At 37.3% G+C, this 20,000-nt stretch overlaps 21 non-coding genes and 54 pseudogenes across 21 annotated transcripts in view; all 75 read right to left on the reverse strand.

Moving 5' to 3' along the window:
* The window catches only part of LOC148472717 (5S ribosomal RNA), a 119-nt pseudogene extending 10 nt beyond the window's left edge, over nucleotides 1–109 (reverse strand).
* A 116-nt stretch (nucleotides 110–225) lies between these two features.
* Nucleotides 226–344, reverse strand: LOC148472718 (5S ribosomal RNA; annotated as a pseudogene).
* Nucleotides 345–460: 116 nt separating this feature from the next.
* LOC148472719 (5S ribosomal RNA) lies at nucleotides 461–580 on the reverse strand (annotated as a pseudogene).
* A 353-nt stretch (nucleotides 581–933) lies between these two features.
* On the reverse strand, nucleotides 934–1,053 carry LOC148472720 (5S ribosomal RNA; annotated as a pseudogene).
* Nucleotides 1,054–1,172: 119 nt separating this feature from the next.
* Nucleotides 1,173–1,291, reverse strand: LOC148472721 (5S ribosomal RNA). The gene has a single exon (XR_015873864.1). It is a non-coding gene; the product is annotated as a 5S ribosomal RNA (ribosomal RNA).
* An 818-nt stretch (nucleotides 1,292–2,109) lies between these two features.
* LOC148472722 (5S ribosomal RNA) lies at nucleotides 2,110–2,228 on the reverse strand. The gene has a single exon (XR_015874502.1). It is a non-coding gene; the product is annotated as a 5S ribosomal RNA (ribosomal RNA).
* A 116-nt stretch (nucleotides 2,229–2,344) lies between these two features.
* Nucleotides 2,345–2,463, reverse strand: LOC148472723 (5S ribosomal RNA). The gene has a single exon (XR_015874503.1). It is a non-coding gene; the product is annotated as a 5S ribosomal RNA (ribosomal RNA).
* Nucleotides 2,464–2,579: 116 nt separating this feature from the next.
* LOC148472724 (5S ribosomal RNA) lies at nucleotides 2,580–2,698 on the reverse strand (annotated as a pseudogene).
* Nucleotides 2,699–2,814: 116 nt separating this feature from the next.
* Nucleotides 2,815–2,933, reverse strand: LOC148472725 (5S ribosomal RNA; annotated as a pseudogene).
* Nucleotides 2,934–3,049: 116 nt separating this feature from the next.
* LOC148472726 (5S ribosomal RNA) lies at nucleotides 3,050–3,168 on the reverse strand. The gene has a single exon (XR_015873449.1). It is a non-coding gene; the product is annotated as a 5S ribosomal RNA (ribosomal RNA).
* A 115-nt stretch (nucleotides 3,169–3,283) lies between these two features.
* LOC148472727 (5S ribosomal RNA) lies at nucleotides 3,284–3,403 on the reverse strand (annotated as a pseudogene).
* A 116-nt stretch (nucleotides 3,404–3,519) lies between these two features.
* Nucleotides 3,520–3,638, reverse strand: LOC148472728 (5S ribosomal RNA). The gene has a single exon (XR_015874069.1). It is a non-coding gene; the product is annotated as a 5S ribosomal RNA (ribosomal RNA).
* A 119-nt stretch (nucleotides 3,639–3,757) lies between these two features.
* Nucleotides 3,758–3,876, reverse strand: LOC148472729 (5S ribosomal RNA; annotated as a pseudogene).
* A 118-nt stretch (nucleotides 3,877–3,994) lies between these two features.
* LOC148472730 (5S ribosomal RNA) lies at nucleotides 3,995–4,114 on the reverse strand (annotated as a pseudogene).
* Nucleotides 4,115–4,226: 112 nt separating this feature from the next.
* On the reverse strand, nucleotides 4,227–4,345 carry LOC148472731 (5S ribosomal RNA; annotated as a pseudogene).
* Nucleotides 4,346–4,462: 117 nt separating this feature from the next.
* Nucleotides 4,463–4,581, reverse strand: LOC148472732 (5S ribosomal RNA; annotated as a pseudogene).
* A 116-nt stretch (nucleotides 4,582–4,697) lies between these two features.
* LOC148472733 (5S ribosomal RNA) lies at nucleotides 4,698–4,816 on the reverse strand (annotated as a pseudogene).
* Nucleotides 4,817–4,932: 116 nt separating this feature from the next.
* Nucleotides 4,933–5,051, reverse strand: LOC148472734 (5S ribosomal RNA; annotated as a pseudogene).
* A 350-nt stretch (nucleotides 5,052–5,401) lies between these two features.
* Nucleotides 5,402–5,520, reverse strand: LOC148472735 (5S ribosomal RNA). The gene has a single exon (XR_015873979.1). It is a non-coding gene; the product is annotated as a 5S ribosomal RNA (ribosomal RNA).
* A 116-nt stretch (nucleotides 5,521–5,636) lies between these two features.
* LOC148472736 (5S ribosomal RNA) lies at nucleotides 5,637–5,755 on the reverse strand (annotated as a pseudogene).
* Nucleotides 5,756–5,870: 115 nt separating this feature from the next.
* LOC148472737 (5S ribosomal RNA) lies at nucleotides 5,871–5,989 on the reverse strand. Its single transcript, XR_015874013.1, has one exon. It is a non-coding gene; the product is annotated as a 5S ribosomal RNA (ribosomal RNA).
* A 116-nt stretch (nucleotides 5,990–6,105) lies between these two features.
* LOC148472738 (5S ribosomal RNA) lies at nucleotides 6,106–6,224 on the reverse strand (annotated as a pseudogene).
* A 116-nt stretch (nucleotides 6,225–6,340) lies between these two features.
* LOC148472739 (5S ribosomal RNA) lies at nucleotides 6,341–6,459 on the reverse strand (annotated as a pseudogene).
* Nucleotides 6,460–6,575: 116 nt separating this feature from the next.
* On the reverse strand, nucleotides 6,576–6,694 carry LOC148472740 (5S ribosomal RNA; annotated as a pseudogene).
* Nucleotides 6,695–6,810: 116 nt separating this feature from the next.
* LOC148472741 (5S ribosomal RNA) lies at nucleotides 6,811–6,929 on the reverse strand. The gene has a single exon (XR_015873737.1). It is a non-coding gene; the product is annotated as a 5S ribosomal RNA (ribosomal RNA).
* Nucleotides 6,930–7,279: 350 nt separating this feature from the next.
* Nucleotides 7,280–7,398, reverse strand: LOC148472742 (5S ribosomal RNA; annotated as a pseudogene).
* Nucleotides 7,399–7,514: 116 nt separating this feature from the next.
* LOC148472743 (5S ribosomal RNA) lies at nucleotides 7,515–7,633 on the reverse strand. The gene has a single exon (XR_015873865.1). It is a non-coding gene; the product is annotated as a 5S ribosomal RNA (ribosomal RNA).
* Nucleotides 7,634–7,971: 338 nt separating this feature from the next.
* Nucleotides 7,972–8,090, reverse strand: LOC148472744 (5S ribosomal RNA; annotated as a pseudogene).
* Nucleotides 8,091–8,206: 116 nt separating this feature from the next.
* On the reverse strand, nucleotides 8,207–8,325 carry LOC148472745 (5S ribosomal RNA; annotated as a pseudogene).
* A 116-nt stretch (nucleotides 8,326–8,441) lies between these two features.
* Nucleotides 8,442–8,560, reverse strand: LOC148472746 (5S ribosomal RNA). Its single transcript, XR_015874504.1, has one exon. It is a non-coding gene; the product is annotated as a 5S ribosomal RNA (ribosomal RNA).
* A 116-nt stretch (nucleotides 8,561–8,676) lies between these two features.
* On the reverse strand, nucleotides 8,677–8,795 carry LOC148472747 (5S ribosomal RNA). The gene has a single exon (XR_015874505.1). It is a non-coding gene; the product is annotated as a 5S ribosomal RNA (ribosomal RNA).
* A 116-nt stretch (nucleotides 8,796–8,911) lies between these two features.
* Nucleotides 8,912–9,030, reverse strand: LOC148472748 (5S ribosomal RNA; annotated as a pseudogene).
* Nucleotides 9,031–9,146: 116 nt separating this feature from the next.
* Nucleotides 9,147–9,265, reverse strand: LOC148472749 (5S ribosomal RNA; annotated as a pseudogene).
* Nucleotides 9,266–9,381: 116 nt separating this feature from the next.
* LOC148472750 (5S ribosomal RNA) lies at nucleotides 9,382–9,500 on the reverse strand (annotated as a pseudogene).
* A 115-nt stretch (nucleotides 9,501–9,615) lies between these two features.
* On the reverse strand, nucleotides 9,616–9,734 carry LOC148472751 (5S ribosomal RNA; annotated as a pseudogene).
* A 116-nt stretch (nucleotides 9,735–9,850) lies between these two features.
* On the reverse strand, nucleotides 9,851–9,969 carry LOC148472752 (5S ribosomal RNA; annotated as a pseudogene).
* Nucleotides 9,970–10,305: 336 nt separating this feature from the next.
* On the reverse strand, nucleotides 10,306–10,424 carry LOC148472753 (5S ribosomal RNA; annotated as a pseudogene).
* A 116-nt stretch (nucleotides 10,425–10,540) lies between these two features.
* Nucleotides 10,541–10,659, reverse strand: LOC148472754 (5S ribosomal RNA; annotated as a pseudogene).
* Nucleotides 10,660–10,775: 116 nt separating this feature from the next.
* Nucleotides 10,776–10,894, reverse strand: LOC148472755 (5S ribosomal RNA; annotated as a pseudogene).
* Nucleotides 10,895–11,010: 116 nt separating this feature from the next.
* On the reverse strand, nucleotides 11,011–11,129 carry LOC148472756 (5S ribosomal RNA; annotated as a pseudogene).
* A 350-nt stretch (nucleotides 11,130–11,479) lies between these two features.
* Nucleotides 11,480–11,598, reverse strand: LOC148472757 (5S ribosomal RNA). Its single transcript, XR_015873980.1, has one exon. It is a non-coding gene; the product is annotated as a 5S ribosomal RNA (ribosomal RNA).
* A 116-nt stretch (nucleotides 11,599–11,714) lies between these two features.
* LOC148472758 (5S ribosomal RNA) lies at nucleotides 11,715–11,833 on the reverse strand (annotated as a pseudogene).
* A 115-nt stretch (nucleotides 11,834–11,948) lies between these two features.
* Nucleotides 11,949–12,067, reverse strand: LOC148472759 (5S ribosomal RNA). Its single transcript, XR_015874014.1, has one exon. It is a non-coding gene; the product is annotated as a 5S ribosomal RNA (ribosomal RNA).
* Nucleotides 12,068–12,183: 116 nt separating this feature from the next.
* Nucleotides 12,184–12,302, reverse strand: LOC148472760 (5S ribosomal RNA; annotated as a pseudogene).
* Nucleotides 12,303–12,418: 116 nt separating this feature from the next.
* LOC148472761 (5S ribosomal RNA) lies at nucleotides 12,419–12,537 on the reverse strand. Its single transcript, XR_015873889.1, has one exon. It is a non-coding gene; the product is annotated as a 5S ribosomal RNA (ribosomal RNA).
* A 115-nt stretch (nucleotides 12,538–12,652) lies between these two features.
* Nucleotides 12,653–12,771, reverse strand: LOC148472762 (5S ribosomal RNA; annotated as a pseudogene).
* Nucleotides 12,772–12,887: 116 nt separating this feature from the next.
* Nucleotides 12,888–13,006, reverse strand: LOC148472763 (5S ribosomal RNA; annotated as a pseudogene).
* A 115-nt stretch (nucleotides 13,007–13,121) lies between these two features.
* On the reverse strand, nucleotides 13,122–13,240 carry LOC148472764 (5S ribosomal RNA; annotated as a pseudogene).
* Nucleotides 13,241–13,356: 116 nt separating this feature from the next.
* Nucleotides 13,357–13,475, reverse strand: LOC148472765 (5S ribosomal RNA; annotated as a pseudogene).
* Nucleotides 13,476–13,590: 115 nt separating this feature from the next.
* On the reverse strand, nucleotides 13,591–13,709 carry LOC148472766 (5S ribosomal RNA; annotated as a pseudogene).
* Nucleotides 13,710–13,825: 116 nt separating this feature from the next.
* Nucleotides 13,826–13,944, reverse strand: LOC148472767 (5S ribosomal RNA; annotated as a pseudogene).
* Nucleotides 13,945–14,059: 115 nt separating this feature from the next.
* LOC148472768 (5S ribosomal RNA) lies at nucleotides 14,060–14,178 on the reverse strand (annotated as a pseudogene).
* Nucleotides 14,179–14,294: 116 nt separating this feature from the next.
* LOC148472769 (5S ribosomal RNA) lies at nucleotides 14,295–14,413 on the reverse strand (annotated as a pseudogene).
* A 116-nt stretch (nucleotides 14,414–14,529) lies between these two features.
* On the reverse strand, nucleotides 14,530–14,648 carry LOC148472770 (5S ribosomal RNA; annotated as a pseudogene).
* A 116-nt stretch (nucleotides 14,649–14,764) lies between these two features.
* Nucleotides 14,765–14,883, reverse strand: LOC148472771 (5S ribosomal RNA; annotated as a pseudogene).
* A 116-nt stretch (nucleotides 14,884–14,999) lies between these two features.
* Nucleotides 15,000–15,118, reverse strand: LOC148472772 (5S ribosomal RNA; annotated as a pseudogene).
* Nucleotides 15,119–15,457: 339 nt separating this feature from the next.
* On the reverse strand, nucleotides 15,458–15,576 carry LOC148472773 (5S ribosomal RNA; annotated as a pseudogene).
* A 116-nt stretch (nucleotides 15,577–15,692) lies between these two features.
* On the reverse strand, nucleotides 15,693–15,811 carry LOC148472774 (5S ribosomal RNA; annotated as a pseudogene).
* A 115-nt stretch (nucleotides 15,812–15,926) lies between these two features.
* Nucleotides 15,927–16,045, reverse strand: LOC148472775 (5S ribosomal RNA). The gene has a single exon (XR_015873314.1). It is a non-coding gene; the product is annotated as a 5S ribosomal RNA (ribosomal RNA).
* Nucleotides 16,046–16,161: 116 nt separating this feature from the next.
* LOC148472776 (5S ribosomal RNA) lies at nucleotides 16,162–16,280 on the reverse strand. The gene has a single exon (XR_015874506.1). It is a non-coding gene; the product is annotated as a 5S ribosomal RNA (ribosomal RNA).
* A 117-nt stretch (nucleotides 16,281–16,397) lies between these two features.
* On the reverse strand, nucleotides 16,398–16,516 carry LOC148472777 (5S ribosomal RNA; annotated as a pseudogene).
* Nucleotides 16,517–16,632: 116 nt separating this feature from the next.
* On the reverse strand, nucleotides 16,633–16,751 carry LOC148472778 (5S ribosomal RNA; annotated as a pseudogene).
* A 116-nt stretch (nucleotides 16,752–16,867) lies between these two features.
* On the reverse strand, nucleotides 16,868–16,986 carry LOC148472779 (5S ribosomal RNA). Its single transcript, XR_015874319.1, has one exon. It is a non-coding gene; the product is annotated as a 5S ribosomal RNA (ribosomal RNA).
* A 116-nt stretch (nucleotides 16,987–17,102) lies between these two features.
* On the reverse strand, nucleotides 17,103–17,221 carry LOC148472780 (5S ribosomal RNA; annotated as a pseudogene).
* Nucleotides 17,222–17,338: 117 nt separating this feature from the next.
* LOC148472781 (5S ribosomal RNA) lies at nucleotides 17,339–17,457 on the reverse strand (annotated as a pseudogene).
* Nucleotides 17,458–17,568: 111 nt separating this feature from the next.
* On the reverse strand, nucleotides 17,569–17,687 carry LOC148472782 (5S ribosomal RNA; annotated as a pseudogene).
* Nucleotides 17,688–17,803: 116 nt separating this feature from the next.
* On the reverse strand, nucleotides 17,804–17,922 carry LOC148472783 (5S ribosomal RNA; annotated as a pseudogene).
* Nucleotides 17,923–18,038: 116 nt separating this feature from the next.
* LOC148472784 (5S ribosomal RNA) lies at nucleotides 18,039–18,157 on the reverse strand (annotated as a pseudogene).
* A 350-nt stretch (nucleotides 18,158–18,507) lies between these two features.
* Nucleotides 18,508–18,626, reverse strand: LOC148472785 (5S ribosomal RNA). The gene has a single exon (XR_015873981.1). It is a non-coding gene; the product is annotated as a 5S ribosomal RNA (ribosomal RNA).
* A 116-nt stretch (nucleotides 18,627–18,742) lies between these two features.
* LOC148472786 (5S ribosomal RNA) lies at nucleotides 18,743–18,861 on the reverse strand (annotated as a pseudogene).
* Nucleotides 18,862–18,976: 115 nt separating this feature from the next.
* Nucleotides 18,977–19,095, reverse strand: LOC148472787 (5S ribosomal RNA). Its single transcript, XR_015873315.1, has one exon. It is a non-coding gene; the product is annotated as a 5S ribosomal RNA (ribosomal RNA).
* Nucleotides 19,096–19,211: 116 nt separating this feature from the next.
* On the reverse strand, nucleotides 19,212–19,330 carry LOC148472788 (5S ribosomal RNA). The gene has a single exon (XR_015873923.1). It is a non-coding gene; the product is annotated as a 5S ribosomal RNA (ribosomal RNA).
* A 116-nt stretch (nucleotides 19,331–19,446) lies between these two features.
* LOC148472789 (5S ribosomal RNA) lies at nucleotides 19,447–19,565 on the reverse strand (annotated as a pseudogene).
* Nucleotides 19,566–19,681: 116 nt separating this feature from the next.
* On the reverse strand, nucleotides 19,682–19,800 carry LOC148472790 (5S ribosomal RNA; annotated as a pseudogene).
* Nucleotides 19,801–19,916: 116 nt separating this feature from the next.
* LOC148472791 (5S ribosomal RNA) overlaps nucleotides 19,917–20,000 on the reverse strand; it is a 119-nt gene continuing 35 nt past the window's right edge. The window contains exon 1 of the ribosomal RNA XR_015873450.1: nucleotides 19,917–20,000. This exon is cut by the window's right edge and continues 35 nt beyond it. This is a non-coding gene — a ribosomal RNA (5S ribosomal RNA).

A 20,000-nucleotide genomic window follows, 5' to 3' on the forward strand; every position in this document is an offset into this window, starting at 1 on the left:
ACCTGGTAATGCCTGGCGGTTTCCCCTCCGAGTACTAACCAGGCCCAACACTGCATAGCTTCCAAGTACAGACGAGATTGGGCATGACCAGTGTGGTTTGGCTGTAGGTGCTCAAAAACATTATCTTTAGACCTCTATTACTTCTTAACTCAAGTAAATTCATTGATAAGTTGAAAAAATTAAATTTAAAATGTAATAGAAAAGAATGTTATGGCAGTATAAAATTACCTACAGCACCTGGGATTCCTAGGTGGTCTCCTATCCAAGTACTAAACAGGTCCAACACTGCATAGCTTCCAAGATCAGACGAGATTGGGCATGTCCACTGTGGTTTGGCTGTAGGTGCTCTAAAACATTAACTTTAGACCTCTTTTACTTCTTAACTCAAGTAAATTCATTGATAAGTTGAAAAAATTAAATGTAAAATGTAATAGAAAAGAATGTTATGGCTGCATAAAATTACCTACAGCACCTGGTATTCCCAGGTGGTCTCCCATCCAAGTACTAACCAGGCCCAACACTGTATTAGCTTCCAAGATCAGACGAGATTGGGCATGTCCAGTGTGGTTTGGCTGTAGGTGCTCAAAAACATTAACTTTAGACCTCTATTACTTCTTAACTCAAGTAAATTCATTGATAAGTTGAAAAAATTAAATGTAAAATGTAATAGAAAAGAATGTTATGGCAGTATAAAAATTACCTACTGCAGCTGGTTTTCCCAGGTGGTCTCCCATCCAAGTACTGACCATGCCCAACACTGAATAGCTACCAAGATAAGACGAGATGGGGGAATGTCCAGTATGGATTGGCTGTAGGTGCTCAAAAGTATTAACTTTAGACCTCTTTTACTTCTTAACTCATGTAAATTCAATGATAAGTTGAAAAATTAAATGTAAAATGTAATGGAAAAGAATGTTTTGGCAGTATAAAAATTATCTACAGCTCCTGGTATTCCCAGGCGGTCTCCCATCCAAGTACTAACCAGGCCCAACACTGCATAGCTTCCAAGATCAGACGAGATTGGGGCATGTCCAGTGTGGTTTGACTGTAGGTGCTCAAAAACATTAACTTTAGACATCTTTTACTTCTTAACTCAAGTAAATTCATTGACAAGTTGAAAAAAATTAAATGTAAAATTTAATAGAAAAAGAATGTTATGGCAGTATAAAAATTACCTACAGCACCTGATATTCCCAGGTGGTCTCCCATTCAAGTACTAACCAGGCCCAACACTGCATAACTTCCAAGATCAGACGAGATTGGGCATGTCCAGTGTGGTTTGGCTGTAGGTGCTCAAAGACATTAACTTTAGACCTCTTTTACTTCTTTACTCAAGTAAATTCATTGATAAGTTGAAAAAAATTAAATGTAAAAATGTAATAGACTGTTATGGCAGTATAAAATTACCTACAGCACCTGGGATTCCTAGGTGGTCTCCCATCCAAGTACTAACCAGGCCCAACACTGCAGAGCTTCAGACGAGATTGGGCATGTCCCACTGTGGTTTGGCTGTAGGTGCTCAAAAACATTAACTTTAGACCTCTTTTACTTCTTTACTCAAGTAAATTCACTGATAAGTTGAAAAAAATTAAATGTAAATGTAATAGAAAAGAATGTTATGGCAGTATAAAATTACCTACAGAACCTGGGATTTCTAGGTGGTCTCACCATCCAAGTACAAACCAGTCCCAACACTGCATAGCTTCCAAGATCAGATGAGATTGGGTATGTCCAGTGTGGTTTGGCTGTAGGTGCTCAAAAACATTAACTTTAGACCTCTATTACTTCTTAACTCAAGTAAAATTCATTGATAAGTTGAAAAAATTAAATGTAAAAATGTAATAGAAAAGAATGTTATGGCAGTATAAAATTACCTACAGCACCTGGTAATCCCTGGTGGTCCTCCCATCCAAGTACTAACCCACGCCCAACACTGAATAGCTTCCAAGTTCAGACGAGATTGGGCATGTCCAGTGTGGTTTGGCTGTAGGTGCTCAAAAACCATTAACTTTAGACCTCTTTTACTTCTTAACTCAAGTAAATTCATTGATAAGTTGAAAAAATTAAATGTAAAATGTAATAGAAAAGAATGTTATGGCAGTATAAAATTACCTACAGCACCTGGTATTCCCAGGTGGTCTCCCATCCAAGTACTAACCAGGCCCAACACTGCATAGTTTCCAAGATCAGACGAGATTGGGCATGTCCAGTGTGGTTTGGCTGTAGGTGCTCAAAACCATTAACTTTAGACCTCTTTTACTTCTTAACTCAAGTAAATTCATTGATAAGTTGAAAAAATTAAATGTAAAATGTAATAGAAAAGAATGTTATGGCAGTATAAAATTACCTACAGCACCTGGTATTCCCAGGTGGTCTCCCATCCAAGTACTAACCAGGCCCAACACTGCATAGTTTCCAAGATCAGACGAGATTGGGCATGTCCAGTGTGGTTTGGCTGTAGGTGCCCAAAAGCATTAAATTTATACCGCTATTACTTCTTAACTCAAGTAAATTCATTGATAAGTTGAAAAAATTTAATGTAAAATGTAATAGAAAAGAATGTTATGGCTATATAAAATTACCTACAGCACCAGGGATTCCTAGGTGGTCTCCCATCCAAGTACTATCCAGGCCCAACACTGCATAGCTTCCAATATCAGACGAGATTGGGCATGTCCAGTGTGGTTTGGCTGTAGGTGCTCAAAGACATTAACTTTAGACCTCTTTTACTTCTTTACTCAAGTAAATTCATTGATAAGTTGAAAAAATTAAATGTAAAATGTAATAGAAAAGAATGTTATGGCAGTATAAAATTACCTACAACTCCTGGTATTCTAAGGTGGTCTCCCATCCAAGTACTAACCAGGCCCAACACTGCATAGCTTCCAAGATCAGACAAGATTGGGCATGTCCAGTGTGGCTTGGCTGTAGGTGCTCAAAACAATTAACTTTAGACCTCTTTTATTTCTTAACTCAAGTAAATTCATTGATAAGTTGAAAAAATTAAATGTAAAATGTAATAGAAAAGAATGTTATGGCAGTATAAAATTACCTACAGCACCTGGAATTCCCAGGTGGTCTCCCATCCAAGTACTAACCAGGCCCAACACTGCATAGTTTCCAAGATCAGACGAGATTGGGCATGTCCAGTGTGGTTTGGCTGTAGGTGCTCAAAAACATTAACTTTAGACCTCTTTTACTTCTTAACTCAAGTAAATTCAATGATAAGTTGTAAAATTAAATGTAAAATATAATAGAAAAGAATGTTATGGCAGTATAAAATTACCTACAACTCCTGGTATTCGCAGGTGGTCCTCCCATCCAAGTACTAACCAGGCCCAACACTGCATAGCTTCCAAGATCAGACAAGATTGGGCATGTCCAGTGTGGTTTGGCTGTAGGTGCGCAAAAGCATTAACTTTAGACCTCTATTACTTCTTAACTCAAGTAAATTAATTAATAAGTTGAAAAAATTAAATGTAAAATGTAATAGAAAAGAATGTTATGGCAGTATAAAATTACCTACAGCACCTGGTATTCCCAGGTGGTCTCCCATCCAAGTACTAACCAGGCCCAACACTGTATAGCTTCCAAGATCAGATGAGATTGGGCTTGTCCAGTGTGGTTTGGCTGTAGGTGCTCAAAAAACATTAACTTTAGACCTCTTTTACTTCTTAACTCAAGTAAAATTCATTGATAAGTTGAAAAAAATTAAATGTAAAATGTTCTAGAAAAGAATGTTATGGCAGTATAAAATTACCTACAGCACCTGGTATTCCCAGGTGGTCTCCCATCCAAGTACAAACCAGTCCAAACACTGCATAGCTTCCAAGATCAGATGAGATTGGGCATGTCCAGTGTGGTTTGACTGTAGGTGCTCAAAAACATTAACTTTAGACATCTTTTACTTCTTAACTCAAGTAAATTCATTGATAAGTTGAAAAAAATTAAATGTAAAATTTAATAGAAAAAGAATGTTATGGCTATATAAAATTACCTACAGCACCAGGGATTCCTAGGTGGTCTCCCCATCCAAGTACTATCCAAGCCCAACACTGCATAGCTTCCAATATCAGACGAGATTGGGCATGTCCAGTGTGGTTTGGCTGTAGGTGCTCAAAGACATTAACTTTAGACCTCTTTTACTTCTTTACTCAAGTAAATTCATTGATAAGTAGAAAAAATTAAATGTAAAATGTAATAGACTGTTATGGCAGTATAAAAATTACCTACAGCACCTGGGATTCCTAGGTGGTCTCCCATCCAAGTACTAACCAGGCCCAACACTGCATAGCTTCCAAGATCAGACGAGAGTGGGCATGTCCACTGTGGTTTGGCTGTTGGTGCTCAAAAACATTAACTTTAGACATCTTTTACTTCTTTACTCAAGTAAATTCATTGATAAGTTGAAAAAAATTAAATGTAAAATGTAATAGAAAAGAATGTTATGGCAGTATAAAATAACCTACTGCACCAGGTTTTCCCAGGTGGTCTCCCATCCAAATACTGACCAGGCCCAACACTGCATAGCATCCAAGATAAGACGAGATTGGGCATGTCCAGTGTGGATTGGCTGTAGGTGGTCAAAAACATTAACTTTAGACCTCTATTACTTCTTAACTCAAGTAAATTCATTGATAACTTGAAAAAATTAAATGTAAAATGTAATAGAAAAGAATGTTATGGCAGTATAAAATTACCTACAGAACCTGGGATTCCTAGGTAGTCTCCCAACCAAGTACAAACCAGTCCCAACACTGCATAGCTTCCAAGATCAGACGAGATTGGGCATGTCCAGTGTGGTTTGGCTGTAGGTGCTCAAAAACATTAACTTTAGACCTGTATTACTTCTTAACTCAAGTAAATTCATTGATAAGTTGAAAAAATTAAATGTAAAATGTAATAGAAAAGAATGTTATGGCAGTATAAAATAACCTACTGCACCAGGTTTTCCCAGGTGGTCTCCCATCCAAATACTGACCAGGCCCAACACTGCATAGCATCCAAGATAAGACGAGATTGGGCATGTCCAGTGTGGATTGGCTGTAGGTGGTCAAAAACATTAACTTTAGACCTCTATTACTTCTTAACTCAAGTAAATTCATTGATAACTTGAAAAAATTAAATGTAAAATGTAATAGAAAAGAATGTTATGGCAGTATAAAATTACCTACTGCACCTGGTTTTCCCAGCTGGTCTCCCATCCAAGTACTGACCATTCCCAACACTGCATAGCTTCCAAGATCAAACGACATTGGCCATGTCCAGTGTGGTTTGGCTATAGGTGCTGAAAAATATTAACTTTAGACCTCTTTTACTTCTTAACTCAAGTAAATTCATCGTTAATTGAAAAAATGTAATGTAAAATGTAATAGAAAAGAATGTTATGGCTATATAAAAATACCTACAGCACCTGGTATTCCCAGGTGGTCTCCCATCCAAATACTAACCAGGCCCAACACTGCATAGCTTCCAAGATCAGATGAGATTGGGCATGTCCAGTGTGGTTTGGCTGTAGGTGCTCAAAAACATTAACTTTAGACCTCTATTACTTCTTAACTCAAGTAAATTCATTGATAAGTTGAAAAAATTAAATTTAAAATGTAATAGAAAAGAATGTTATGGCAGTATAAAATTACCTACAGCATCTGGTAATCCCTGGTGGTCTCCCATCCAAGTACTAACCAGGCCCAACACTGCATAGCTTCCAAGTTCAGACGAGATTGGGCATGTCCAGTGTGGTTTGGCTGTAGGTGCTCAAAAACATTAACTTTAGACCTCTTTTACTTCTTAACTCAAGTAAATTCAATGATAAGTTGAAAAATGAAAAGTAAAATGTAATAGAAAAGAATGTTATGGCAGTATAAAATTACCTACAGCACCTGGTATTCCCAGGTGGTCTCCCATCCAAGTACTAACCAGGCCCAACACTGCATAGCTTCCAAGATCAGACGAGATTGGGCTTGTCCAGTGTGGTTTGGCTGTAGGTGCTCAAAACCATTAACTTTAGACCTCTTTTATTTCTTAACTCAAGTAAATTCATTGATAAGTTGAAAAAATTAAATGTAAAATGTTATAGAAAAGAATGTTATGGCAGTATAAAATTACCTACAGCACCTGGTATTCCCAGGTGGTCTCCCATCCAAGTACTAACCAGGCCCAACACTGCATAGTTTCCAAGATTAGACGAGATTGGGCATGTCCTGTGTGGTTTGGCTGTAGGTGCCCAAAAGCATTAAATTTATACCGCTATTACTTCTTAACTCAAGTAAATTCATTGATAAGTTGAAAAAATTAAATTTAAAATGTAATAGAAAAGAATGTTATGGCAGTATAAAATTACCTACAGCACCTGGTAATCCCTGGCGGTTTCCCCTCCGAGTACTAACCAGGCCCAACACTGCATAGCTTCCAAGTACAGACGAGATTGGGCATGTCCAGTGTGGTTTGGCTGTAGGTGCTCAAAAACATTATCTTTAGACCTCTATTACTTCTTAACTCAAGTAAATTCATTGATAAGTTGAAAAAATTAAATTTAAAATGTAATAGAAAAGAATGTTATGGCAGTATAAAATTACCTACAGCACCTGGGATTCCTAGGTGGTCTCCTATCCAAGTACTAAACAGGTCCAACACTGCATAGCTTCCAAGATCAGACGAGATTGGGCATGTCCACTGTGGTTTGGCTGTAGGTGCTCTAAAACATTAACTTTAGACCTCTTTTACTTCTTAACTCAAGTAAATTCATTGATAAGTTGAAAAAATTAAATGTAAAATGTAATAGAAAAGAATGTTATGGCTGCATAAAATTACCTACAGCACCTGGTATTCCCAGGTGGTCTCCCATCCAAGTACTAACCAGGCCCAACACTGTATAGCTTCCAAGATCAGACGAGATTGGGCATGTCCAGTGTGGTTTGGCTGTAGGTGCTCAAAAACATTAACTTTAGACCTCTATTACTTCTTAACTCAAGTAAATTCATTGATAAGTTGAAAAAATTAAATGTAAAATGTAATAGAAAAGAATGTTATGGCAGTATAAAATTACCTACTGCAGCTGGTTTTCCCAGCTGGTCTCCCATCCAAGTACTGACCATGCCCAACACTGAATAGCTACCAAGATAAGACGAGATGGGGAATGTCCAGTATGGATTGGCTGTAGGTGCTCAAAAGTATTAACTTTAGACCTCTTTTACTTCTTAACTCATGTAAATTCAATGATAAGTTGAAAAATTAAATGTAAAATGTAATGGAAAAGAATGTTTTGGCAGTATAAAATTATCTACAGCTCCTGGTATTCCCAGGCGGTCTCCCATCCAAGTACTAACCAGGCCCAACACTGCATAGCTTCCAAGATCAGACGAGATTGGGCATGTCCAGTGTGGTTTGACTGTAGGTGCTCAAAAACATTAACTTTAGACATCTTTTACTTCTTAACTCAAGTAAATTCATTGACAAGTTGAAAAAATTAAATGTAAAATTTAATAGAAAAGAATGTTATGGCAGTATAAAATTACCTACAGCACCTGATATTCCCAGGTGGTCTCCCATTCAAGTACTAACCAGGCCCAACACTGCATAACTTCCAAGATCAGACGAGATTGGGCATGTCCAGTGTGGTTTGGCTGTAGGTGCTCAAAGACATTAACTTTAGACCTCTTTTACTTCTTTACTCAAGTAAATTCATTGATAAGTTGAAAAAATTAAATGTAAAATGTAATAGACTGTTATGGCAGTATAAAATTACCTACAGCACCTGGGATTCCTAGGTGGTCTCCCATCCAAGTACTAACCAGGCCCAACACTGCAGAGCTTCAGACGAGATTGGGCATGTCCACTGTGGTTTGGCTGTAGGTGCTCAAAAACATTAACTTTAGACCTCTTTTACTTCTTTACTCAAGTAAATTCACTGATAAGTTGAAAAAATTAAATGTAAATGTAATAGAAAAGAATGTTATGGCAGTATAAAATTACCTACAGAACCTGGGATTTCTAGGTGGTCTCCCATCCAAGTACAAACCAGTCCCAACACTGCATAGCTTCCAAGATCAGATGAGATTGGGTATGTCCAGTGTGGTTTGGCTGTAGGTGCTCAAAAACATTAACTTTAGACCTCTATTACTTCTTAACTCAAGTAAATTCATTGATAAGTTGAAAAAATTAAATGTAAAATGTAATAGAAAAGAATGTTATGGCAGTATAAAATTACCTACAGCACCTGGTAATCCCTGGTGGTCTCCCATCCAAGTACTAACCACGCCCAACACTGAATAGCTTCCAAGTTCAGACGAGATTGGGCATGTCCAGTGTGGTTTGGCTGTAGGTGCTCAAAACCATTAACTTTAGACCTCTTTTACTTCTTAACTCAAGTAAATTCATTGATAAGTTGAAAAAATTAAATGTAAAATGTAATAGAAAAGAATGTTATGGCAGTATAAAATTACCTACAGCACCTGGTATTCCCAGGTGGTCTCCCATCCAAGTACTAACCAGGCCCAACACTGCATAGTTTCCAAGATCAGACGAGATTGGGCATGTCCAGTGTGGTTTGGCTGTAGGTGCTCAAAACCGTTAACTTTAGACCTCTTTTACTTCTTAACTCAAGTAAATTCATTGATAAGTTGAAAAAATTAAATGTAAAATGTAATAGAAAAGAATGTTATGGCAGTATAAAATTACCTACAGCACCTGGTATTCCCAGGTGGTCTCCCATCCAAGTACTAACCAGGCCCAACACTGCATAGTTTCCAAGATCAGACGAGATTGGGCATGTCCAGTGTGGTTTGGCTGTAGGTGCCCAAAAGCATTAAATTTATACCGCTATTACTTCTTAACTCAAGTAAATTCATTGATAAGTTGAAAAAATTTAATGTAAAATGTAATAGAAAAGAATGTTATGGCTATATAAAATTACCTACAGCACCAGGGATTCCTAGGTGGTCTCCCATCCAAGTACTATCCAGGCCCAACACTGCATAGCTTCCAATATCAGACGAGATTGGGCATGTCCAGTGTGGTTTGGCTGTAGGTGCTCAAAGACATTAACTTTAGACCTCTTTTACTTCTTTACTCAAGTAAATTCATTGATAAGTTGAAAAAATTAAATGTAAAATGTAATAGAAAAGAATGTTATGGCAGTATAAAATTACCTACAACTCCTGGTATTCTAAGGTGGTCTCCCATCCAAGTACTAACCAGGCCCAACACTGCATAGCTTCCAAGATCAGACAAGATTGGGCATGTCCAGTGTGGCTTGGCTGTAGGTGCTCAAAACAATTAACTTTAGACCTCTTTTATTTCTTAACTCAAGTAAATTCATTGATAAGTTGAAAAAATTAAATGTAAAATGTAATAGAAAAGAATGTTATGGCAGTATAAAATTACCTACAGCACCTGGAATTCCCAGGTAGTCTCCCATCCAAGTACTAACCAGGCCCAACACTGCATAGTTTCCAAGATCAGACGAGATTGGGCATGTCCAGTGTGGTTTGGCTGTAGGTGCTCAAAAACATTAAATTTAGACCTCTTTTACTTCTTAACTCAAGTAAATTCAATGATAAGTTGTAAAATTAAATGTAAAATATAATAGAAAAGAATGTTATGGCAGTATAAAATTACCTACAACTCCTGGTATTCGCAGGTGGTCTCCCATCCAAGTACTAACCAGGCCCAACACTGCATAGCTTCCAAGATCAGACAAGATTGGGCATGTCCAGTGTGGTTTGGCTGTAGGTGCGCAAAAGCATTAACTTTAGACCTCTATTACTTCTTAACTCAAGTAAATTAATTAATAAGTTGAAAAAATTAAATGTAAAATGTAATAGAAAAGAATGTTATGGCAGTATAAAATTACCTACAGCACCTGGTATTCCCAGGTGGTCTCCCACCCAAGTACAAACCAGTCCAAACACTGCATAGCTTCCAAGATCAGATGAGATTGGGCATGTCCAGTGTGGTTTGACTGTAGGTGCTCAAAAACATTAACTTTAGACATCTTTTACTTCTTAACTCAAGTAAATTCATTGATAAGTTGAAAAAATTAAATGTAAAATTTAATAGAAAAAGAATGTTATGGCTATATAAAATTACCTACAGCACCAGGGATTCCTAGGTGGTCTCCCATCCAAGCCCAACACTGCATAGCTTCCAATATCAGACGAGATTGGGCATGTCCAGTGTGGTTTGGCTGTAGGTGCTCAAAGACATTAACTTTAGACCTCTTTTACTTCTTTACTCAAGTAAATTCATTGATAAGTAGAAAAAATTAAATGTAAAATGTAATAGACTGTTATGGCAGTATAAAATTACCTACAGCACCTGGGATTCCTAGGTGGTCTCCCATCCAAGTACTAACCAGGCCCAACACTGCATAGCTTCCAAGATCAGACGAGAGTGGGCATGTCCACTGTGGTTTGGCTGTTGGTGCTCAAAAACATTAACTTTAGACATCTTTTACTTCTTTACTCAAGTAAATTCATTGATAAGTTGAAAAAATTAAATGTAAAATGTAATAGAAAAGAATGTTATGGCAGTATAAAATAACCTACTGCACCAGGTTTTCCCAGGTGGTCTACCATCCAAATACTGACCAGGCCCAACACTGCATAGCATCCAAGATAAGACGAGATTGGGCATGTCCAGTGTGGATTGGCTGTAGGTGGTCAAAAACATTAACTTTAGACCTCTATTACTTCTTAACTCAAGTAAATTCATTGATAACTTGAAAAAATTAAATGTAAAATGTAATAGAAAAGAATGTTATGGCAGTATAAAATTACCTACAGAACCTGGGATTCCTAGGTAGTCTCCCAACCAAGTACAAACCAGTCCCAACACTGCATAGCTTCCAAGATCAGACGAGATTGGGCATGTCCAGTGTGGTTTGGCTGTAGGTGCTCAAAAACATTAACTTTAGACCTGTATTACTTCTTAACTCAAGTAAATTCATTGATAAGTTGAAAAAATTAAATGTAAAATGTAATAGAAAAGAATGTTATGGCAGTATAAAATAACCTACTGCACCAGGTTTTCCCAGGTGGTCTCCCATCCAAATACTGACCAGGCCCAACACTGCATAGCATCCAAGATAAGACGAGATTGGGCATGTCCAGTGTGGATTGGCTGTAGGTGGTCAAAAACATTAACTTTAGACCTCTATTACTTCTTAACTCAAGTAAATTCATTGATAACTTGAAAAAATTAAATGTAAAATGTAATAGAAAAGAATGTTATGGCAGTATAAAATTACCTACTGCACCTGGTTTTCCCAGGTGGTCTCCCATCCAAGTACTGACCATTCCCAACACTGCATAGCTTCCAAGATCAAACGACATTGGCCATGTCCAGTGTGGTTTGGCTATAGGTGCTGAAAAATATTAACTTTAGACCTCTTTTACTTCTTAACTCAAGTAAATTCATCGTTAATTGAAAAAATGTAATGTAAAATGTAATAGAAAAGAATGTTATGGCTATATAAAAATACCTACAGCACCTGGTATTCCCAGGTGGTCTCCCATCCAAATACTAACCAGGCCCAACACTGCATAGCTTCCAAGATCAGATGAGATTGGGCATGTCCAGTGTGGTTTGGCTGTAGGTGCTCAAAAACATTAACTTTAGACCTCTATTACTTCTTAACTCAAGTAAATTCATTGATAAGTTGAAAAAATTAAATTTAAAATGTAATAGAAAAGAATGTTATGGCAGTATAAAATTACCTACAGCATCTGGTAATCCCTGGTGGTCTCCCATCCAAGTACTAACCAGGCCCAACACTGCATAGCTTCCAAGTTCAGACGAGATTGGGCATGTCCAGTGTGGTTTGGCTGTAGGTGCTCAAAAACATTAACTTTAGACCTCTTTTACTTCTTAACTCAAGTAAATTCAATGATAAGTTGAAAAATGAAAAGTAAAATGTAATAGAAAAGAATGTTATGGCAGTATAAAATTACCTACAGCACCTGGTATTCCCAGGTGGTCTCCCATCCAAGTACTAACCAGGCCCAACACTGCATAGCTTCCAAGATCAGACGAGATTGGGCTTGTCCAGTGTGGTTTGGCTGTAGGTGCTCAAAACCATTAACTTTAGACCTCTTTTATTTCTTAACTCAAGTAAATTCATTGATAAGTTGAAAAAATTAAATGTAAAATGTTATAGAAAAGAATGTTATGGCAGTATAAAATTACCTACAGCAGCTGGTATTCCCAGGTGGTCTCCCATCCAAGTACTAACCAGGCCCAACACTGCATAGTTTCCAAGATTAGACGAGATTGGGCATGTCCTGTGTGGTTTGGCTGTAGGTGCCCAAAAGCATTAAATTTATACCGCTATTACTTCTTAACTCAAGTAAATTCATTGATAAGTTGAAAAAATTAAATGTAAAATGTAATAGAAAAGAATGTTATGGCAGTATAAAATTACCTACAGCACCTGGTATTCCCAGGTGGTCTCCCATTCAAGTACTAACCAGGCCCAACACTGCATAGCTTCCAAGATCAGACGAGATTGGGCATGTCCAGTGTGGTTTGGCTGTAGGTGCTCAAAAACAATAACTTTAGACCTCTTTTACTTCTTAACTCAAGTAAATTCAATGATAAGTTGTAAAATTAAATGTAAAATATAATAGAAAAGAATGTTATGGCAGTATAAAATTACCTACAGCTCCTGGTATTCCCAGGTGGTCTCCCATCCAAGTACTAACCAGGCCCAACACTGCATAGCTTCCAAGATCAGATGTGATTGTGCATGTCCAGTGTGGTTTGGCTGTAGGTGCTCAAGAACATTAACTTTAGACCTCTTTAACTTCTTAACTCAAGTAAATTCATTAATAAGTTGAAAAAATTAAATGTAAAATGTAATAGAAAAGAATGTTATGGCAGTATAAAATTACCTACAGCACCTGGTATTCCCAGGTGGTCTCCCATCCAAGTACTAACCAGGCCCAACAATGCATAGCTTCCAAGATCAGATGAGATTGGGCATGTCCAGTGTGGTTTGGCTGTAGGTGCTCAAAAACATTAACTTTAGACCTCTTTTACTTCTTCACTCAAGTAAATTCAATGATAAGTTGTAAAATTAAATGTAAAATATAATAGAAAAGAATGTTATGGCAGTATAAAATTACCTACAGCACCTGGTATTCCCAGGTGGTCTCCAATCCAAGTACTAACCAGGCCCAACACTGCATAGCTTCCAAGATCAGACAAGATTGGGCATATCCAGTGTGGTTTGGCTGTAGGTGCGCAAAAGCATTAACTTTAGACCTCTATTACTTCTTAACTCAAGTAAATTCATTGATAAGTTGAAAAAATTAAATGTAAAATGTAATAGAAAAGAATGTTATGGCAGTATAAAATTACCTACAGCACCTGGTATTCCCAGGTGGTCTCCAATCCAAGTACTAACCAAGCCCAACACTGCATAGCTTCCAAGATCAGACGAGATTGGGCATGTCCAGTGTGGTTTGGCTGTAGGTGCTCAAAAACATTAACTTTAGACCTCTTTTACTTCTTAACTCAAGTAAATTCAATGATAAGTTGTAAAATTAAATGTAAAATATAATAGAAAAGAATGTTATGGCAGTATAAAATTACCTACAGCTCATGGTATTCCCAGGTGGTCTCCCATCCAAGTACTAACCAGGCCCAACACTGCATAGCTTCCAAGATCAGACAAGATTGGGCATGTCCAGTGTGGTTTGGCTGTAGGTGCGCAAAAGCATTAACTTTAGACCTCTATTACTTCTTAACTCAAGTAAATTCATTGATAAGTTGAAAAAATTAAATGTAAAATGTAATAGAAAAGAATATTATGGAAGTATAAAATTAACTACAGCACCTGGTATTGCCAGGTGGTCTCCCATCCAAGTACTAACCAGGCCCAACACTGCATAGCTTCCAAGATCAGATGAGATTGGGCATGTCCAGTGTGGTTTGGCTGTAGGTGCTCAAAATCATTAACTTTAGACCTCTTTTACTTCTTAACTCAAGTAAATTCAATGATAAGTTGTAAAATTAAATGTAAAATATAATAGAAAAGAATGTTATGGCAGTATAAAATTACCTACAGCTCATGGTATTCCCAGGTGGTCTCCCATCCAAGTACTAACCAGGCCCAACACTGCATAGCTTCCAAGATCAGACAAGATTGGGCATGTCCAGTGTGGTTTGGCTGTAGGTGCGCAAAAGCATTAACTTTAGACCTCTATTACTTCTTAACTCAAGTAAATTCATTGATAAGTTGAAAAAATTAAATGTAAAATGTAATAGAAAAGAATATTATGGAAGTATAAAATTAACTACAGCACCTGGTATTGCCAGGTGGTCTCCCATCCAAGTACTAACCAGGCCCAACACTGCATAGCTTCCAAGATCAGATGAGATTGGGCATGTCCAGTGTGGTTTGGCTGTAGGTGCTCAAAAACATTAACTTTAGACCTCTTTTACTTCTTAACTCAAGTAAATTTATTGATAAGTTGAAAAAATTAAATGTAACATGTTCTAGAAAAGAATGTTATGGCAGTATAAAAATACCTACAGCACCTGGTATTCCCAGGTGGTCTCCCATCCAAGTACAAACCAGGCCAAACACTGCAGAGCTTCCAAGATCAGACGAGATTGGGCATGTCCAGTGTGGTTTGACTGTAGGTGCTCAAAAACATTAACTTTAGACATCTTTTACTTCTTAACTCAAGTAAATTCATTGACAAGTTGAAAAAATTAAATGTAAAATTTAATAGAAAAGAATGTTATGGCAGTATAAAATTACCTACAGCACCTGATATTCCCAGGTGGTCTCCCATTCAAGTACTAACCAGGCCCAACACTGCATAACTTCCAAGATCAGACGAGATTGGGCATGTCCAGTGTGGTTTGGCTATAGGCGCTCAAAAACATTAAATTTAGACCTCTTTTACTTCTTAACTCAAGTAAATTAATTGATAAGTTGAAAAAATGTAATGTAAAATGTAATAGAAAAGAATGTTATGGCTATATAAAATTACCTACAGCACCAGGGATTCCTAGGTGGTCTCCCATCCAAGTACTATCCAGGCCCAACACTGCATAGCTTCCAATATCAGACGAGATTGGGCATGTCCAGTGTGGTTTGGCTGTAGGTGCTCAAAGACATTAACTTTAGACCTCTTTTACTTCTTTACTCAAGTAAATTCATTGATAAGTTGAAAAAATTAAATGTAAAATGTAATAGACTGTTATGGCAGTATAAAATTACCTACAGCACCTGGGATTCCTAGGTGGTCTCCCATCCAAGTACTAACCAGGCCCAACACTGCAGAGCTTGAGACGAGATTGGGCATGTCCACTGTGGTTTGGCTGTAGGTGCTCAAAAACATTAACTTTAGACCTCTTTTACTTCTTTACTCAAGTCAATTCACTGATAAGTTGAAAAAATTAAATGTAAAATGTAATAGAAAAGAATGTTATGGCAGTATAAAATTACCTACAGAACCTGGGATTTCTAGGTGGTCTCCCATCCAAGTACAAACCAGTCCCAACACTGCATAGCTTCCAAGATCAGATGAGATTGGGTATGTCCAGTGTGGTTTGGCTGTAGGTGCTCAAAAACATTAACTTTAGACCTCTATTACTTCTTAACTCAAGTAAATTCATTGATAAGTTGAAAAAATTAAATGTAAAATGTAATAGAAAAGAATGTTATGGCAGTATAAAATTACCTACAGCACCTGGTAATCCCTGGTGGTCTCCCATCCAAGTACTAACCACACCCAACACTGAATAGCTTCCAAGTTCAGACGAGATTGGGCATGTCCAGTGTGGTTTGGCTGTAGGTGCTCAAAAACATTAACTTTAGACCTCTTTTACTTCTTAACTCAAGTAAATTCAATGATAAGTTGAAAAATGAAATGTAAAATGTAATAGAAAAGAATTTTATTGCAGTATAAAATTACCTACAGCACCTGGTATTCCCAGGTGGTCTCCCATCCAAGTACTAACCAGGCCCAACACTGCATAGCTTCCAAGATCAGACGAGATTGGGCATGTCCAGTGTGGTTTGGCTGTAGGTTCTCAAAACCATTAACTTTAGACCTCTTTTACTTCTTAACTCAAGTAAATTCATTGATAAGTTGAAAAAATTAAATGTAAAATGTAATAGAAAAGAATGTTATGGCAGTATAAAATTACCTACAGCACCTGGTATTCCCAGGTGGTCTCCCATCCAAGTACTAACCAGGCCCAACACTGCATAGTTTCCAAGATCAGACGAGATTGGGCATGTCCAGTGTGGTTTGGCTGTAGGTGCCCAAAAGCATTAAATTTATACCGCTATTACTTCTTAACTCAAGTAAATTCATTGATAAGTTGAAAAAATTTAATGTAAAATGTAATAGAAAAGAATGTTATGGCTATATAAAATTAACCAACAGCACCAGGGATTCCTAGGTGGTCTCCCATCCAAGTACTATCCAGGCCCAACACTGCATAGCTTCCAATATCAGACGAGATTGGGCATGTCCAGTGTGGTTTGGCTGTAGGTGCTCAAAGACATTAACTTTAGACCTCTTTTACTTCTTTACTCAAGTAAATTCATTGATAAGTTGAAAAAATTAAATGTAAAATGTAATAGAAAAGAATGTTATGGCAGTATAAAATTACCTACAACTCCTGGAATTCCCAGGTGGTCTCCCATCCAAGTACTAACCAGGCCCAACACTGCATAGTTTCCAAGATCAGACGAGATTGGGCATGTCCAGTGTGGTTTGGCTGTAGGTGCCCAAAAGCATTAAATTTATACCGCTATTACTTCTTAACACAAGTAAATTCATTGATAAGTTGAAAAAATTAAATGTAAAATGTAATAGAAAAGAATGTTATGGCAGTATAAAATTACCTACAGCACCTGGTATTCCCAGGTGGTCTCCCATCCAAGTACTAACCAGGCCCAACACTGCATAGCTTCCAAGATCAGATGAGATTGGGCATGTCCAGTGTGGTTTGGCTGTAGGTGCTCAAAAACATTAACTTTAGACCTCTTTTACTTCTTAACTCAAGTAAATTCATTGATAAGTTGAAAAAATTAAATGTAAAATGTTCTAGAAAAGAATGTTATGGCAGTATAAAATTACCTACAGCACCTGGTATTCCCAGGTGGTCTCCCATCCAAGTACAAACCAGGCCAAACACTGCATAGCTCCCAAGATCAGATGAGATTGGGCATGTCCAGTGTGGTTTGACTGTAGGTACTCAAAAACATTAACTTTAGACATCTTTTACTTCTTAACTCAAGTAAATTCATTGATAAGTTGAAAAAATTAAATGTAAAATTTAATAGAAAAAGAATGTTATGGCTATATAAAATTACCTACAGCACCAGGGATTCCTAGGTGGTCTCCCATCCAAGTACTATCCAAGCCCAACACTGCATAGCTTCCAATATCAGACGAGATTGGGCATGTCCAGTGTGGTTTGGCTGTAGGTGCTCAAAGACATTAACTTTAGACCTCTTTTACTTCTTTACTCAAGTAAATTCATTGATAAGTTGAAAAAATTAAATGTAAAATGTAATAGACTGTTATGGCAGTATAAAATTACCTACAGCACCTGGGATTCCTAGGTGGTCTCCCATCCAAGTACTAACCAGGCGCAACACTGCATAGCTTCCAAGATCAGACGAGATTGGGCATGTCCACTGTGGTTTGGCTGTTGGTGCTCAAAAACATTAACTTTAGACATCTTTTACTTCTTTACTCAAGTAAATTCATTGATAAGTTGAAAAAATTAAATGTAAAATGTAATAGAAAAGAATGTTATGGCAGTATAAAATTACCTACAGAACCTGGGATTCCTAGGTAGTCTCCCAACCAAGTACAAACCAGTCCCAACACTGCATAGCTTCCAAGATCAGACGAGATTGGGCATGTCCAGTGTGGTTTGGCTGTAGGTGCTCAAAAACATTAACTTTAGACCTGTATTGCTTCTTAACTCAAGTAAATTCATTGATAAGTTGAAAAAATTAAATGTAAAATGTAATAGAAAAGAATGTTATGGCAGTATAAAATAACCTACTGCACCAGGTTTTCCCAGGTGGTCTCCCATCCAAATACTGACCAGGCCCAACACTGCATAGCATCCAAGATAAGACGAGATTGGGCATGTCCAGTGTGGATTGGCTGTAGGTGATCAAAAACATTAACTTTAGACCTCTATTACTTCTTAACTCAAGTAAATTCATTGATAACTTGAAAAAATTAAATGTAAAATGTAATAGAAAAGAATGTTATGGCAGTATAAAATTACCTACTGCACCTGGTTTTCCCAGGTGGTCTCCCATCCAAGTACTGACCATTCCCAACACTGCATAGCTTCCAAGATCAAACGACATTGGCCATGTCCAGTGTGGTTTGGCAATAGGTGCTGAAAAATATTAACTTTAGACCTCTTTTACTTCTTAACTCAAGTAAATTCATTGTTAATTGAAAAAATGTAATGTAAAATGTAATAGAAAAGAATGTTATGGCTATATAAAATTACCTACAGCACCTGGTATTCCCAGGTGGTCTCCCATCCAAATACTAACCAGGCCCAACACTGCATAGCTTCCAAGATCAGATGAGATTGGGCATGTCCAGTGTGGTTTGGCTGTAGGTGCTCAAAAACATTAACTTTAGACCTCTATTACTTCTTAACTCAAGTAAATTCATTGATAAGTTGAAAAAATTAAATGTAAAATGTAATAGAAAAGAATGTTATGGCATTATAAAATTACCTACAGCACCTGGTAATCCCTGGTGGTCTCCCATCCAAGTACTAACCACACCCAACACTGAATAGCTTCCAAGTTCAGACGAGATTGGGCATGTCCAGTGTGGTTTGGCTGTAGGTGCTCAAAAACATTAACTTTAGACCTCTTTTACTTCTTAACTCAAGTAAATTCAATGATAAGTTGAAAAATGAAATGTAAAATGTAATAGAAAAGAATTTTATTGCAGTATAAAATTACCTACAGCACCTGGTATTCCCAGGTGGTCTCCCATCCAAGTACTAACCAGGCCCAACACTGCATAGCTTCCAAGATCAGACGAGATTGGGCATGTCCAGTGTGGTTTGGCTGTAGGTGCTCAAAACCATTAACTTTAGACCTCTTTTACTTCTTAACTCAAGTAAATTCATTGATAAGTTGAAAAAATTAAATGTAAAATGTAATAGAAAAGAATGTTATGGCAGTATAAAATTACCTACAGCACCTGGTATTCCCAGTTGGTCTCCCATCCAAGTACTAACCAGGCCCAACACTGCATAGTTTCCAAGATCAGACGAGATTGGGCATGTCCAGTGTGGTTTGGCTGTAGGTGCCCAAAAGCATTAAATTTATACCGCTATTACTTCTTAACTCAAGTAAATTCATTGATAAGTTGAAAAAATTTAATGTAAAATGTAATAGAAAAGAATATTATGGCTATATAAAATTACCTACAGCACCAGGGATTCCTAGGTGGTCTCCCATCCAAGTACTATCCAGGCCCAACACTGCATAGCTTCCAATATCAGACGAGATTGGGCATGTCCAGTGTGGTTTGGCTGTAGGTGCTCAAAGACATTAACTTTAGACCTCTTTTACTTCTTTACTCAAGTAAATTCATTGATAAGTTGAAAAAATTAAATGTAAAATGTAATAGAAAAGAATGTTATGGCAGTATAAAATTACCTACAACTCCTGGTATTCGCAGGTGGTCTCCCATCCAAGTACTAACCAGGCCCAACACTGCATAGCTTCCAAGATCAGACAAGATTGGGCATGTCCAGTGTGGCTTGGCTGTAGGTGCTCAAAACCATTAACTTTAGACCTCTTTTATTTCTTAACTCAAGTAAATTCATTGATAAGTTGAAAAAATTAAATGTAAAATGTAATAGAAAAGAATGTTATGGCAGTATAAAATTACCTACAGCACCTGGAATTCCCAGGTGGTCTCCCATCCAAGTACTAACCAGGCCCAACACTGCATAGTTTCCAAGATCAGACG

The sequence above is a fragment of the Taudactylus pleione genome, unplaced genomic scaffold (assembly GCF_031769625.1).
Source record: "Taudactylus pleione unplaced genomic scaffold, aTauple2 ptg000967l, whole genome shotgun sequence".
NCBI lineage: Eukaryota > Metazoa > Chordata > Amphibia > Anura > Myobatrachidae > Taudactylus > Taudactylus pleione.